The sequence below is a fragment of the Ailuropoda melanoleuca genome, chromosome 2 (genome assembly GCF_002007445.2).
Source record: "Ailuropoda melanoleuca isolate Jingjing chromosome 2, ASM200744v2, whole genome shotgun sequence".
In the NCBI taxonomy this organism is placed as follows: Eukaryota; Metazoa; Chordata; class Mammalia; order Carnivora; family Ursidae; genus Ailuropoda; species Ailuropoda melanoleuca.
Window position 1 is genome coordinate 116,473,259 of NC_048219.1, and position 16,995 is coordinate 116,490,253.

The 16,995-nt window shown below is 39.4% G+C and overlaps 1 long non-coding RNA gene across 1 annotated transcript in view; it reads left to right on the plus strand.

Moving 5' to 3' along the window:
* The window catches only part of LOC117801070, a 93,578-nt gene extending 77,065 nt beyond the window's left edge, over positions 1–16,513 (plus strand). The window contains exons 10-14 of the long non-coding RNA XR_004623457.1: positions 1,157–3,117; positions 7,462–7,564; positions 8,692–8,733; positions 15,330–15,395; positions 15,500–16,513. This is a non-coding gene — a long non-coding RNA (uncharacterized LOC117801070). The remainder of the gene's footprint in view (positions 1–1,156; positions 3,118–7,461; positions 7,565–8,691; positions 8,734–15,329; positions 15,396–15,499) is intronic.
* Positions 16,514–16,995: the final 482 nt, after the last annotated feature.

Genomic DNA, 16,995 nt, shown 5'->3' on the forward strand with positions numbered 1-16,995 from the left:
CTTTGGTGGGGGTGGGGTGGAAGTAAGCGGGCGGAGGGAGAGAAGGGAGCTCAAGAGGCACGCACATAAATTGTCTTAATTTCTGAGAAATGTGGGTCTGACAATCACTTAAGACAATATAGTTGATATGGTTGTCAGGATGGACTCTTTTCAAAAGAATGTTTTTATAGAATATTATTGTGACACTTTGCTCAGATGGATGTCTTTAGCAGTGTTTGATTAATGTAACGTAATAAAAGAGATGCACACCCAAGTGTCTGTACATGTCTTGTTAAGTATGCTTGATTCATTATATGTGGTTCTCAGTTCTTTCCTCTTTCCGCAGTTCATTTTTTATCATTTCAATAATATATCTATAAATGTGAAAAAGTTGGCACTTTCAAAGTCTTTGACATATATGGCTATTAATTCATAACTCTAAAAAATTGTATCTTTCAACTTGTCATTTTAAAGCTCGTAGAGTTTATTACAGGAAGTAACCTGTGTTAGAGATTAGATTTTGAGCTTCAGCGAGAAGATAAATAAGGTCATGAACCTACGAGTTACAGATGCCTAGATGTAGATCTAAGATGGAATGACGTGAAAGGGTCAATTATTAAAGATTATAATTTTAAACTCCCTGAAGATATCACTGAGGCTTATATTAGTTAAGCAGTTTCCAACTTATTTTGTTTTCCAACTCCAGGTATCAAATATGGAGCAAGCTTATAATTAACAAAGCTTTCCAAATTCAATGATCTTTGCTGCAATGGGTTAATGGGTTAAATGTCATGGTTTATGTACTAATGACATAGCTGGTTTTAAAACAAGGTATTCTGAAGGCAAAACAATAGTATATATATTTATATTTTCTACTGTGAGTGTTTTAGCAAGAGTAAGCCCTATAAGGTAGATGCAATTTTGTTTCTATTTTCCTGATAGGCAAGCTGCGGCAGGGGTAACGTGCCCACAGTCACACATATGCTGAAGGGGCAGTGCAGAGCTGGGCTTGGAAATCAGATGTCTGGCTCCAGAGCCTTTGATCACCTTTAGGTGAAGCTAAATGTGGAATGTTTTCTTCTTGGTGCCTTTGGTCCTGCTTCATATCCTTTGCGGCATAAGTTAACAGCTTGTCCCTCTCACTCTCCATATTCCTTTCCTTGGTTCTGTTAAGAAGGTAGTAACTAGAGCCTACCTCGCAGTGATCAAGATCCTAAGCAGACCTCCCACGGACACACCGACACCATGAGCACACGTAGCACACAGATGTCTCCGAGAACGACCTGAAGCCTGGCAGAACAGGTCTTCCACAACTAAAGGTAAAAAGAAAAAGCCACATCGAGACAGGTGGGAGGGGCCGAGATGTGGTCTAGTCAGTGAGCATACCCCCTGCGTGGTGACCCACAGCGGGAGGGATATCACGAGTGTGGAAGTCCTCCCTGAGAAGGGAGGGGTTCAAATGCCTCATCGGGTACCCTAGCCATGGGGCTCCCGCTAGGAAGATGAGTCCTTGTAATACCCAGCCTTGAAAACCAGTAGGGCAGAGTCCAGGAGAGCTGGAGGACTGTGGGAAACCAAGACTTCACTCTTAAAGGGTTCATACACAAACTCCCTCACTCTGAGACCCACTCCAGAGGTGGTGATTTGAAAAGCACTTGGGTCATATGTGAAAAAGATTCATTGACTGATTTTAGGGCATGTGCCGGAGGGGCAGAGATCTGTAGGAACTTTCCTTGGGAACAGTATACTGTCAGGCACCACCATTTTTACTCTCCTTCTACCTTGCTGGCCTGGTGCTGGCAGGTGCCATTTTTGACTCTCTCCATCTACCTTGCCATCACTGCTCACCCTACCCCCGTGTTCCACTGTGGACCCACTGGGGCAGGCGGTCTAACCGCCCCCCCCCAACCAAAGTGGCTTCCACCCCTACCATTTATAAGTGGAATCTAAAAAGTAAAGAAACAAAATGAAGAAAACAAAACAGAAACAGACTCATAGATACAAAGAACAAACTGGTGGCTGTCAGAGGGGAGAAGATGGCAGCCAGAGAGGTAATGGGTGAATGAGATTGAGATGTGCAAACCTCCAGTACTGAAATAAATAAGTCATGGCAATGTAAAGTACAGCTTAGGGAACATAGTCAATAATATTGTAATAATTTTGTATGGTGACAGATGGTAAGTGGACTTATCATGGGCGACCATGTCATGATGTATATAAACATTGAATCACTATGTTGTACACCTGAAACTAATATAGTATGTCAACTATACTTTTAAAAAAAGAAGAAAAAAGAGCAGCTTGAAGCTTGAAATGGGGAGTCTATTTAAATGATGTAGCTAAAACAAAAGAAAAATCTCTAGCACGTATCTAATGGCTTATTCTGCTCAATTTTTATCTAGAAATATTGCATGATTATTGATTAAAGAGAATCCTTAATTCAATAGGATGTCCAAGAGATAGGTTTGCTCTGGTTAATGAGATGTTCTGAAGAACTGAAAATGACCAAGAAACCCATGTTGTTGTTTATTTCCTCATTTTCTGTTAAAAATACATGTGAAAATATGCATGCATCCATTTCCCTCAAAAGTGAGGGTCTAGTGAAATGAATGAAATATTTGATCAGTGAATTCCTTCGTAGCCCAAAAAGAAAGAAAGAGACGAGAGAGAGAGAGAAAAGAAAAAAGAAAAGAAAAAAAAAAGAAGGAAGAAAGGAAGAAAATAATGGGCAAGCATTAGGACAGCAAGTCTGAAGTGTTCCACGTAATGAGCTCTGACTCACAGATGATTTGGGGCTTTGGTGTGCCAGGCTAGCACATCATGTGTGAATAAGCTTGTGGCAGGGGCTGAGGGTGAGGCCTGAGGACATGGTTTATGTTGGAGCCTCACCGTGTTCTGGGTGACTCATGTGCACTAAACAGCAGAGTCATGAACCATTTACACACACCCAATATCAGGTTCACTCTGAGGCTGTTCTCCTGCAGCCATTTTACGGCTCTCTCTCAAAAGCACAGAACCTGGTTTGGCCTTTTTCAGGAGAATCATGAAGAGGAATTGAAGAACAGAGGGCCTTAAGGTCCAGATGGTCCTTTCCTGGGGAGAGTGTTTGTCCTCTGAGTTCTGAAAGACGCTTACACGGTACTTTTCTCCCTCTGGTGCTGTGTGGAAGGAGTGGGTTTGGGGTCAGTTAGAGGCCTAGCTCTCGGCAATGTCCTCACCACTTCTGAGACCTCAGGCGATTCAGTTGTTATTCTTGGATATGACTTTCTTGGAAAACTATAAAACTTACAGAATGGGATGGCAGAATTTTATGCATTTATAGGAAATTAACAGAGAAGAAATTGTCACACTATTTTCAGGGGTCACTCATCCAATTGCTTCAGCTCCGGAATGACTGATGCCAGAGCACTAATCAAGGATGTGAATTTGGTTTGGTTTTTTATCTGTTTAGTGTCAAGTGAGAGAAAAAGAGGGTTTAATATGTGCACTAGTAATTTTTGATATGTATATGAGGCTTTTTGAAACTATAAATAAAGGAACCTATGCAAGGACTAAGAGAAGGTCAAAAGAAAAGAAGCATTCGACATTGCGGGCTGAAAACACATCTGGGCATCTTGTGGGTGAGAAAGGCTGGGCTACCGTGCACTGTTCATGGAGCGACCCGTTAGTGGTTCAGCAGCACCTCCGAGCCTCTGAGTGTTCCTGCCTGAGCCAGGACCTGCGTCCGCTCGTGATCAGTGCTATGGCGCTAGCCCGGGGAAGGAAGGGCCCTCAAGGGAGTCAACTGTGTTGTTTAGGGTTGTACATTTTGGGGACACATTGGCTAAAATGAATCCTAAATGCATAGTCTTGAATGATCCTCTGTTCTTGGAGACAGAGAATTGGAGAGGAACACCGTGTTTGTCATTTTAAACTGTCCAGGTCTGGCATTACTATTCAGTACGTACTCTGGGCAAGTCCTCTCACCTGTTGGGTACTAACTTACTGCCTCTGGCAATGGAGGGAGCTGGACCCAAAGGTCTCTAAGGGTTTGAGTTTGCAGGCCACTGACTCTGGACTTTTCTATGTAAACACTAAGTAAACTTACAGTAACTATGGAGAAGGCCTGTGTCCTTGCTGATAATTGTTAATGTCCGTGATGTCAAAATGCACGATGGTAAAAAGTGAAGTTGAAAATGAGGAAGAGGTGTGACAGGGTATAATCTAAATAGTTCTGAAGGGTGTGCACTTTTTTAGCTGCTTAGGGTCAGGGCTGAAAAGTCTATGTCTGGTAGCATATTTCAGAGTCAGCCAAACTACATTTTGGTGAAGAACCACCTTGTCCAGCAAGAGAGAGGATGGTAATTAAAGCAAGGATAGCCCCATGGCTCACATGATCCCTTTTTCTGATGGAGGAAGGAGGCAGAGAGGAGCACAGGAAAGACAAAAGACTTAGGCTGAGAAATTATATCAAATCCATGATTGAAATTTATATGTTCCAAACATACACACAAACGTAGTGAAGAATACAATGAATCCTATGTTCCCATCAAGATTCAACAATCAATTCACGCACAATCTTGTTTCATGTATATCTCCACTTAATCTTATTTTACTAAGATGATTTGGGGCAAGTCTGTCACATTTTTTTTATCTGTACATATTTTCAAACATAGCTCTAAAAGTTAAGAATTCTTTTTATTTAAAAGGCAATTGCAATATTATTAACGCGCTTGAAAATTTAACAAAAATTCCTTAATATTATTCAGTAACAAGTCAGAGTTCAGATTTCTCCAATTTTCTCATATATATATATTTCTATATATAAATATAAATTTCTATAAATAAATTTCTCATATATATATATATATATAACAATTTGTTTGAATCTGGATCCTACTAAGTCCATAGATAGCTTGGGGAATATGTCTCTCTTCAGTCTCTTAATCTATTCTTAATCTATAGGTATCCTTCTATCTTTCCCTTTTTTTTTTTTAACATCGATTTGGTGAAGGAACTGAGTCATTTGTCCCATGAATTTTCTGATTTTAATGGTTACATTTCAGTGTTATCTCTTGAGATGTCCCCTCTGTTTCCTATAAATTGATACTTTAAAAGCATAATTAGATTCTGCTTTTTTTTTTGGCAACTCTTCATAGATGTGTAGTGTATTTCTCATTGCCTCCTTTTTTGTGATATTAGTAGCTGTTATTGATTATTATCTAGATTTCTTAATTCATTATAGGCTGCAGTATATTAATTCTATTAATATAATTTCTTTTTATCTTACTAGCTAAAATATTTTTATTAAAAGAAACTTCCCCTACTTGATTAGTTGAAGAATTACATGTTCATTATAATTTGTATATGAAACTGGATAAATACTGGATTTAACCCTTTATTTACCAGTTTCAACTTATTTTTTAGCATTATTCAAAGTGACCAATGAGAACTGTGTGCATTTAAACTGTTTCATTTGATCTCATGGATTTAAAAAATACATGGGGGGTGCCTGGGTGGCACAGCAGTTAAGCGTCTGCCTTTGGCTCTCGGAGTGATCCCGGCGTTATGGGATTGAGCCCCATGTCAGGCTCCTCTGCTATGAGCCTGCTTCTTCCTCTCCCTCTCCCCCTGCTTGTGTTCCCTCTCTCGCTGGCTGTCTCTATCTCTGTCGAATAAATAATAAAATCTTTAAAAAAAATAAAAATAAAAAATACTTGGACCTTGAACTTGTAAGTCAGACGGATGTAGGCTTTCATCCTGACTCCTCTGTGTTACACCAGAAAGAATCTTTCCTTCTTACTTCCCATGATTAAATTTTGGATACTTTTACCTTCCTTTCACAATAAGACTTTCTCTTGACTCTGGTGACCAAGTTAAAACCTCCCAAATGCATCATTTCACATTCATTGTTTAGTGCTTGATTTCTTTACTAGGCTGTAAGTTTCATATGGGCATGGACCATGTTTTCTTTTAACTAAGCATCAGATCCCCATTATGAGTATGTCTGCAAATATTTGTTCATTGAATGTTGAAAAACATCTCTCTGAGCTTTGGTTTTCTCATCTGAAAAATCGGGGTAATAATACCAATGTCACAATACTGATGTGATGTGAAGATTAAAGGAGACAACAGGTGCAAGACACCTGGTCTGTTGCAGGCATTCTCAAGTGGTAGCCAGTTGTACTACCATTTCATATCTAATAACCTTGGACTCTACCTGCCTGAGAAACAATTACGAAAAAATAATTATCTGCTTCTGTTTATGAAATGCTACGTTGGATGGCAAATGCACAGCATTTACAGAGGTCTAAGACGTCCTGAAAGGGAGGGGAGAAAGAAGTAGCATTCAGGTCTCCTGCCTCCGAAGTGTTGTGGGGGAGATGAGGTAATAATTGAAAATGATCTCAAAATAATTATAAAGTATTATAGGAACCAATTAAATCTGAGGGGATGGATGAAGTAGTTTAAGTTAGCGAAAGGAAGGGAAGCACGTACTCTGGAGGAGGATTTGTGAGTGGAAGAGAAAATCTGAAGTTAGGGCTGGTCTCAGTGTCAAAAGAGGAAGTTGCTGTTTTGGGAAGGCTGACTACATGTCTTCCCCTACTCACACTTAACTATCTCTTCCATTGGCTGGCGATCATTCAAATCAGAGTCTACCCTTATGCAAATGCTAAAATTTAGATATTTTCTTACACCACACTTTGTCCCACCTCCATAATTTTGTTCAGGCTGGTCCTTCCTCTGGAATGCCCCTCTTGCTTTTCTCTACTTACTGTTTTGGTAATATGTCAGGAGTCACTTCGTTTGGATGTCGTTCTTAGACTCTTACCCCAATCCACCAGATGTGTTACGGATTTTCATTTTGGCAAACTCAATATGCTAACAGCGTGGAGGCCAGAGACCAATTAGAAGAACCTAGGGACTAGGGATGTCCTAGCCCAGGTAGATGATGAGGCCTGGGACTGAGGCAGTGCGTTTGGACGAAAGGGGACACACGAGGAAACAAATTCAGGAGGGAGAGCTCACAGTGCTTGAGTGCAGTGTTTCGTCTGAGATGGCTGAGAAGTGTTGGACACACAAGGAAGTAAAAATGTTGGCCCCTTAGCACAGTCCAGACCTTATGATTCTAGTATTATTTGGTGTGTGGACTTCCTCCTGCTCCTACTCCTTTCCAGAAAGCTGTGTGACCTTGACTTTCCCCCTGTTTTCCCAGGACATCCTGTACATATCCCTATGGCCACATTGACCGCATTGTTTCTATCTGCTGACTTCCCCGAACTGTGAGCCCCGGAGGCTGAGAACTTTCTTATTCATCTTTGTAACCTCAGCAGGGTGCTCAACACATACTTAGTGTTTAAGAAATAACAAATGGGTGACTGAGGTCTTATCTAGCCATTGTACACTTACACTCAGATAAGAGATTTAGTTACCTGGAAGGATAGATCAGTAATGTGTTAAGACTCGAACCTAAGTTAGTTTATCTGATTGACCCCTTTTCAGCAGCAGGAACGGAGTGGTGGCGAGTTGGCGGGGCCCAGCGAGCTGAAGGTCGGCTGCACCTGCTAACTCTCGGCCCTGGCTGAGAACCAGGAAGAAAGCAAAGGTGGTTTGTATGTTTGATTGTTGTTTTCTGAGCATGATCCCTGTGTAGGAAAGTAGGAGAAAGCAAGAAGTATTTAGGGAAGAGCAATCGGTTTTTCAGTCTTGGCAAGACTGCAGAAACAGAGCCAGGACACACCATGCAGAGGTTAGCGGGGGTGTGCAGCTGTTTGAGAGCCTTACAACACGGACGCGACAGGGTCATGTGCAGAAATAGCCACCATAGAGATGCATACCAGCCTTTCCAGAAAAAAAACTGCCTTATACTTGCAGTGTTTTATATATGCACAGAGAACTTGCTCATTTATCTAGGTTCTTGAAATGGTTATCTGCCTAAGAGATGCTTTTTGACATAAACAGCTATCTACCTGGTGTCAGAATTTCTCAATAGATAAGACACACTTGTGCTCAGGAAGGAACTGCTGCAGTAAGAGAGCACACCGAACTTTTATTGTTCGTGTGGGAAGAAAGGCATGTGTCAGAACAACAGGAAAACCCACTCCGGTGTTTGTGAACCTGATGTGGAGGAGGGGTCGTCATTCATATCAGGCACACCGAGTGGCCATTCTTACGACATGGACTGTCTTAGAAATCGTTGCTTTCTGAATTTTTTAGTGCCGGCAGAGATGAGATGAAATCCAGGATTTTTTCAGACAGTGTTAGCAATGAACAATGAGACGTTTATCATTAATAATCAGACTGATCTTACAGTGTCTCATAGGATTTAGCACTTGTCTGTGTTTGTCCAATTAAATGTTTCCATCCATAACATGTATTTCTTTCCTAGGTGGAGGGATGGGCAAGAGTGGATCTTTTTCTATGAAAATTTTTGTTTTTTATCATGTTTAAATATACAAAATTTCATTGCTATTTTCCAATAGCTATATATTTGCTTAAAAATCTTGTTTAAATATAAAGATTTGCAGGTGACATTTTGATGTCTGATTTATATGGAATCTTAAGAAATTATGCTAAATACACCTTTAAATTATACTGATTAGGAAGTCTATGAGAAGGACACTTTACAGAAATGCCAACAGGGTTGAGACTAGAACAGAGATGTTCAAATATAATGGTTCTGGCCTCCTTTGCATTATTATGAATTTTTATTTGTTTCCTTATTACTGTCAGGTAGACTTCCCCTGAGAAATCTGGATGGACAATTTAAAGGAGGTATGTTTCCAGGAAGACTTCATGGCGAGATTGGAAAGATGTCTTAGTGAAATACGGCAGAAGTCATTATAACGTGACCTTGAGTCTCATAACTCTGGAGGAAGTAGGTACGAGGTAGTGGCAGAAAGGGAAAGATACTGAGGTGTTTCTAACAGAGGCACAGGAATATGTGGCAATGATAGAACATTACTAAAGTTTTCCTCTAGAATGAGTCATTGCCAAATATAATTTGAAGCTTTATGCAGCCTCAAGCAAATATCAATTTCTATGATTTTTTATGAACTTGCACTTTAGAAACGTTGGCAAATTGATAGACAATGAATAAATGCATTTAGGATTCACAGTTGAAGCTTATATTGTGGCTTGAATGTAGCTACGTGTGATACCAAAGCTCGTGACACACGGATGTCTCTCCGACAGTCTGATTTGTTAAAAACAATACTGACCTAATTTGCCTGATAACTAAGTATTCTGGCTTGATTGGGAAGCAACTTTTGCATTATACTTCAAGACTAGACAGTAGTTTCTCAAATCGAGTATCTAACCACCCTAAAGAAATGAATTTCATTGCGAAGCTGAAATGATGGCATACTATAGCCCCTAACTTAATTAGAGACAGATGTACCTCCAGGCTAATAAGCTCCATATTGTTAAATGGTGATGGTAGCATCTCCCTTCATCAGCGTTATCCCAAATGTAATCTTAATATTATTTTACTGAATCTATGGTGATATCATGTTATTTTTTCCTTCTTGTTTTTGTTTGGGTGGTAGTCAGGGTGTGTGGTGGGGCAAATGTTCAGAGGGTTGGGTGCCCATTTGTATGTATTTCCAAAGGATAACACTGAAAAAAAGTCGGTGGAAGTATAACTGGAGTTCTATGTCCTCAACTTTTTGCATCCAGGAAAATTTCTTATGTTAAACAAAAATCAGAACAAAGAGACTGATCTCTGTTCCCATGTGAACTATTTTCCTATCAGCATAAAGTATAATAAAATGTGATAAAAAGCAAAATTTGGCATAGTTTTGTAGGCGCTTGATATTGTAGGTGCATATATGTCAGATATTAAACTAATTTACTATAAACAAAATTTAGTATAAATTTACTCTAGCACTGTAAAATGAGAGACAGATAGGATATCTTCTTTAGAGAGCACATAGTTAAAATAATACTTGGAAATGACAAATGGTCAAATACGAGCATAACTTTTTTTTAAAAGATTTTATTTGCTTATTTGTCAGAAAGAGATAGAGGGAGCATGAGCACAAGCAAGGGGAGGGGCAGAGGGAGAAACAGGCTCCCTGCTGAGCATGGAGCTCAATGCAGGACTCAATCCCAGGACCCTGGGGTCATGACCAGGGCTGAAGGCAGATGCTTAACTGACTGAACCACCCAGGTGACCCTGGGCATATCTTTTCATTTTAGAGATACATCACTGTATAGACAAATTTAGTAATAGTGTGCATTTTACTTCTAGGAATTTGGTGACCAAAGTATTTTGCCTTCCTGCTAGTGTTCTGATAATAAGATTTCATATTCTGTGAGCATTTCATATTTCTTCATCCTCTGAGCCCATGAAGAGTCATCAACTCTTACATCTCTACTCCCCCAAGATAATGCTAAACGGGATAAGTCAGTTCCTTGCATAGGCACTGTCAGTACCACATGGCAGACTTTGCCTCTTCCAGGAACTCTGATTGGTTCAGTTTGCAGGAGCCCATGAGGATTGTACCATTTTCAGTGGCAATTTTGTCAAACTGAAACACCACTTGTCTACCTCCCAGTTCAACTTTCCCATGATTCTTAGGAAGGCCTGGCCTCCATTTTGAAAACAGAAACAAAACCACAGATATATGAAGGTCAAAGGGGGAAGTTAAGAAAGCTGTAGCAATTGTTAAGACGTGGAAACTTCTTGTTTAAATTTCATCAGCTTCACTTATATTGACTCTCAGGTAGACATTCTAATGACCTGTAATTCTGTTGGGTACTTTATGAAGCAGAGGGAAATAGTAGACACATGGATAGAGTCAAAGCTGTAATATTGGTAATTAGCTCAATAGAATAAACAATGGGAGTTAGACTATTTGCTAGAAGTTTGAGTGCAAATTTGCCAAGGCAAGGAAAATAGATTGTGCTCCAGAGAGAACTAGTTAACACTTGAATTCAGAAAGCTCCAGATTCCTTCCTTGTTGAGTCCTGCAAATAGAGAAGAGGGTAAGAAAGAGAAGTAATTCAAAAGGGGGGGGGAGGTTAGGAGAGTAAACTGAATTTTTCCATGGAAATAAGATGGTGTTTTTTTTAATAATTTTTTTCACCCCTTTTAAGCTATTGCTTTCAGTTTACTTCAATGCAGTCACTGAAGTAGCTTAGAAAGAAATCTTTGATATGCCAGATTAACCAAAAGTTTTAAAATATCCTTTTGTGCCTCCATTTATAATGCAAATAGTAAGTTGGCATTTTGGGTTCATTTCACCATCGTCTCTGAAGTGGGTTAACGTACACAGAGTGAGGAAGTGAAGGGAGTCCCACAAGAGAGCACATCTTTGATAGTTCAATAATAATAAAAAATGTATTTAAGTCTTTTCTAAATACCTTTCACCTCCTAAGAATATAAAAAATGAGAGGAAGAGATCTAAGAAGAATAAATTGTGGTTGTCTACTACGTTAGCTGAATGACTAAAGATATTGTTCTATGAATTACCCAATACTTAAATATTCCTAAGTCTAGCCTTTATGAGCTCATAAAAGACTTTGCTTATGTGTCTGGGAAAGCCAGTATCTTTATATACTGTCAGAACAGAGCTAACATACTGTTTCAATATAAGTTTGAAAACCAGCAGATATTTTGTTCTATAAAGCAACTGGGCAATCACCTTAAACCCACGTTTACATTTTAGTTTGATCGTACATAAACATTCCCTAGCTGAAGTGGTTTTAAAAACCGGTAACCTATGTTTGAGAATGATGGAAAGCGACTGAGTCCTGGTTGAAATATTATTGCCACTGTAGTGTTTTATTCATGGGAATCTCCAATTTTTTTTCAGATATACTAAAAAAGCCAAAATTCATTAATGTCAGAAACACAAATGAGGGTTGGCACTGATCATGCATCCATGCTAGGAGGAGGGAAGGCTGGGAGCCCCGTACCGTGTATAAACCCCAGATTCCACTTTCTCATTTGAGCTCCTCTGTAAAGCCTCTCATGCATTCTGAAGCTCGAGAATTTCTTCTGGGCAACTGTTGTCAAAATATATTTTCCGACAAATACCCCCCAAAATGCAACCAAGAGCAGTAATGTTTCAGGAAGCTTTAGCTCAAGTGTGAGTAATAACCACTGGATAAACAGAAGTTTTACGGTCTTCTGTTTCATGATTGAGCTTTTCAAATGTAAACAATTTATAAGGAAAAAAGTGGGCCATGTCAGATTGTAGAAACAGAGAAAAGCTTGATAGGAGAGGTGGTTAGGACACGCCTGTGATTCCAAACTGGTTGAGATATCTTCTCTTTGAAGTCATCATTCCTTACCCCCTGCCCTCCCCCTCCCTCATGGGCACTGGCATGGATTTTTTTTTTTTTTCCCTGTGCTTCTCTCAGGGACCTCAGTTCAAACTCCTTCACAATCTCCTCTTCCCTCATTCATCTCCCTGACCCTTCTCCCACTTGGGCTTGTTGAGAAACTCTTATTTCCCAGGTGCTCTCCTTGCCTCAGCCTTGCTTAAGAATCTCATATATATGTTTTTATATATATTTTTTTCTTTTTAAGATTTTATTTATTTATTCGAGAGAGAGAGAGTGAGAGAGCACAAGCAGGGGGAGGGGCAGAGGAGAGGGAGAAGCCGGCTCCCCGCTGAGCAGGGAGCCTGACATGAGGCTTGACGTGGGGCTCAATCCCAGGACCCTGAGATCATGACCTTGGCAGAAGCCAGATGCTTAACCAACTGAAACACCCAGATACCCCTCTTACGTATATTTCTTAATGGTCTATAGTTTAGGAGAATAAAGATCTCCCAGATATTCCCTTTCTTTTTTATCTGAGCTGAACTAAGTTTTACAACTCTGATTAGAGACAAATTTTTATTTTTCCACACTGCCACTCTTTCTGCTGTGTCATTGAACACAGCTGGTATAAAAGTGATCAACGCTGAAATGTTTAGCATAACAAGACTTATTTGCAGAAATGATGATAAAATACCATGAGAAATCATGCTATATGTACTCTGGAGGGGATGCTGTTAGAACCCTTCAGTGGCCGATATGTGCTTCCCTGACTACTTTGAGTGTGGCTGGTAAACTCAGTGCTGCCACCCTCCCCAGAAAATTGCCCTCTGGCCAGTGACTGCCTGGGAAGGAGGAAGCTCGCAAAAGCCAGCCTCTAGGCCTCAAGGTGGACAAATGCTGAGGTGCTCCAGAGCTTCTCCATGGTGTCAGCTGAACTTGTCTCCAGAGGAGCCAACTTTCCTGTCTAGTGTTCTTTCTTTCTTTCTTCCCATTCCTTCTTCAAACACCTCTCAAAAAAAAAAAAAAATCATTTGAACAAGAATTCCTATCTCATTCTGTTTCTAGAGAGAGTTACCTAAGACATTCACCTTGAAAATAAAGAAAATTTTTAGACTTATTTGACCAAGTATTCAATATATAAGAAATGACCAATTTTAAGATGGACATGGATAGAATAGCCTTAGGTTTGGAAAAACTGAATAAAACTTTAAGATATTTTTAGTTGTGTCAAAACTTAAGAACTACAGAGATATTATCTTTTGCCTCATAAAAAAGAGGAAATACTTTTTAAGGAGTTGCAAATATTTAAGATGTTATTAGCCCAGAAAAATCCCATGAGTGGGACTGCTGTAGTCTCCTAAGTACTCACATTATGACTAACTTTATAATTTCCAAAGTAGTTTCAATTACATGACCTCAAGTCAATCTCATGACAGGCACGACAAGCAGGGATAACTATTAGCCCCATTTTCCACATGTGAAGGCTGTGCCTCAGAGAGGTTAAATGGCTTGGCCGTTATCTCAGAGTTAGTAAGCACCTGACCCACAGTCGGTCCTCAAACTCAGGTATCTGTGTGAAACATGAGTGAGATTTGCCAATTAATGTAAACCACGTTAAGTTTATCAGAGGCTGGGTCTTCATAATTCTGTTATTAAGTCTATTTGGGCTGCCTTAGCAGTCCACCTGCTAATCTGGAGTTAATCTTGGGCAAAGTGGTCAAATTCATATTAAATGTGTATGTTGATTATCCACTGATGTGTAATAAATTATCCTAAAAACCAGCACATTAAAACAACAAATATTTATTATGTCACAGTTTCCATGGGTTAGGAATCTGAGGTTTGCTTAAGTGCCCCTGCCTCAAAGACTTCTCAAAGCCATCATCAAGGTGTTAGCCAGGGTTGCAGTCTCATCTAAAGTCTCAGTTGAGGAAGGATTAGCTTCTAAACTCTGGTAGTTGTTAGCAGGATTTAGTTTCTGGGGAACTATTGGATTGAGGGCCCCATATTCTTACTAGCTGTTGGCCAGAAGCCATCCTCATCCCATATCACATGGCCCTTTCCATAGGACAGCTAACAAGATGGCAGCTGACATCCCTCAGAGTGGACAAGTGACAGAGTAAGAGAGCAAAAGCAAGGTGGAAGCCAGGACATTTTTTTTTTTTCTAATTTAATCTTGGAAGAGACACCCTTTCACTATTTTTGTGTTCTGTTGGTTAGAAGTGAGTCACTAGGTCCAGCCCACTACCAGTGGGAGGGGATTACACAGGATATGAATATCAGGAGGCAGGGGTCATTTCAGTGGCTGCCTACCAAGAGGTCGGTTGGCTTTCTCATGTATGAGGCCTTGCCACTTGATCCAACCCCTTGTTCTCTCTATACAGAGGCACTGGATTATTCTCATGATGTTAATTTCATGGGGTTAGGTGTATGTGCCCTGGTTGAATGCTCTTCTCATTTGTTCTTCCTCCCACCCACTCTTCAATTTCTCTTCTCCTTTTGTTCCTGCTTTCTTGCTTCCTCTGCCCTCCCGCTTCACCTCTACTCACTTCTCGCTCGACTCCTTGCTTCTCTCTCTCTCTCTCTCTCTCAGCAGTCACTTTGCTTTCGGAATCCAAGTCCTCTGCATCTTTCTTGCTGCTGTGTCATTTACTGCTCCTCTATCTACTCACAGGGACCACAGGCAACCAGCAATTTTAGATGCTGGCTTTTAAGTTTCTAAGTAAAGTGATTTAATTCATCTATGGGGTCCAGTCTTTCTCCCAAGTTCCGCTAGGAAGATGACACCATGATGAAGTGAGACAATATGCTTTTTATAGAATATTGAAAATCCCATTTTGGGGGAGGGTAGATTTTTTTTCCCCATTTCTCTATGTATAATGTCAGGTCTCATTTGTGTCCAGTGTCCAGTCTTCTTTTATGTTAAATTCTTAAAGAATTCAAACACAAGATGATCATAATGATGATCATAGTAATGATGAGATGATAATATAATTACGATGTTGCAGGCTAAAGTATACTATTATATCATTTATCCAAAACAACATTTTTAACTCTTGATGTCAGGGACTGACTGTAAACTTTATCTCTATTTCCAGGATCTAGCACCATTTGAATGAATAAATGAATGCAGCACTTTAGCAGAACTACAGTATATTGGACAGGTTGGCTATTTCGGCTATTAAAGATAGTGTGGAAAAATGGTTTTCCCAAATCTTATGTGAAATTCTGGAAAATTACTAATGGTATCTCTACTTCTGTTTCTCAGCAAGAGAAGATGCTCTCAAGACAGAAAAGAGACTTATTCGACCCAGCAGAGCGCATTTCTCCCACGGGGTGAGGAGGGGGGGTGATGTGCATTAATTATCTTGTTTTGGTCTAGGATGACTGATAGCAATTCCATGGACTGTTTTGTGATATTAGACAAAGGTTCTTGGGGCAAAATGTGATTAGAATATGTTCAACTCGATGACATGTATGTTAAGCCTATTGGCACATAGCAACCAATTTCATTGCATGGCCTACTGGCTAGAAACATCAAAAATAGGAGTCAAATCATTTGGAGAAGAGTTGTTTAGTGAGTTAGAATGAATGGAGTCTTTAGTGAGCACCGGCATCAAATTCTGTCCTAGTTTGTTGCTTGCCATGCCCTGTTCTCCATCTGGGATGCCCAAGGCACTCTTTTTCAGGACACTTGACCTAAAAGTCATATTTCAGAAACTACTGATTTGGAGCTTGCTGTTGGAGTTTAGACTCTGAGGAGTCCAGCTGCTGGATTACATACAGACTAATGACCCATCAGATGCTAAAGGCAAAAGCTTAAAGTGCACTTGTGAATTAAACCACAGTATTGTCGGAAAGGAAGAATTTATTATGTCATTAAATTTAGTGCAATAAGTTTTGCTTCTTTAGATGCACTGCACTGAAGGAAAAGTAAGAAATTAATTTTAAACAAATGTTATTTTTCTTCCACGTACCCAGGTAAAGGATATTCATGTGAAAGGGAATATTTTATTGGGATTAAAAGAAACCAGTAACAGGAATGATAAATTGTGAAAACTGGGCATGACTGCCTAGCCAGACATGAACTTTTAAGATCAGAGACTGCTTCAGTTAGGAAGAGGAAAACCAGCCTTGCCTAATTTAATGACACCCTGAGTGAAGTTTTCAGGGCTTTGCATAAAATCTCAGAGGCTCAGTGATATGAAGATGTTAGCAATAATCATAGTTGATGTTTAGAGTTTAATCTGAAAGTCAGAATGGGCACAAAATGAAAATCAAGATGGAGTTGTTTTTTTTTTTTGCTTCAAATCTAGTAATTATTAGTATATGAAGAAAATTCTCTTAATTTAAATATTACAATAAAACATAGAAGCATAAAATATTTGCTGTTGAGTCTTTCTATGTAATTCCTCATGGTTGCTTTATAGCAACAGATAAAATGTGAGGAAATTGCTGAGCGTTTGCACCTTTTGTCATTTATCAATTGAAACAATCTGATGATTCTCACAGAGTTTTCTAAATGAATTTCAGTGTTATAGAGGTAAAAACAAAAGTTAGACATTATTGTATTGATAACGCCCGTTCTAATAATTGAGAGAATTTTAGTATTTGTATTCCAGGTAATAAATTTTCTATTAGTGATTATTATGTAATGGACTAAAAGAAAGAGTACAAATCCTCAAAGAACAGATTCTGGTCATTTTTTTAACTGAATAAATTCCACAGCAAATAGCTTATGTCAAATAAGAGAAAAAAAATTAC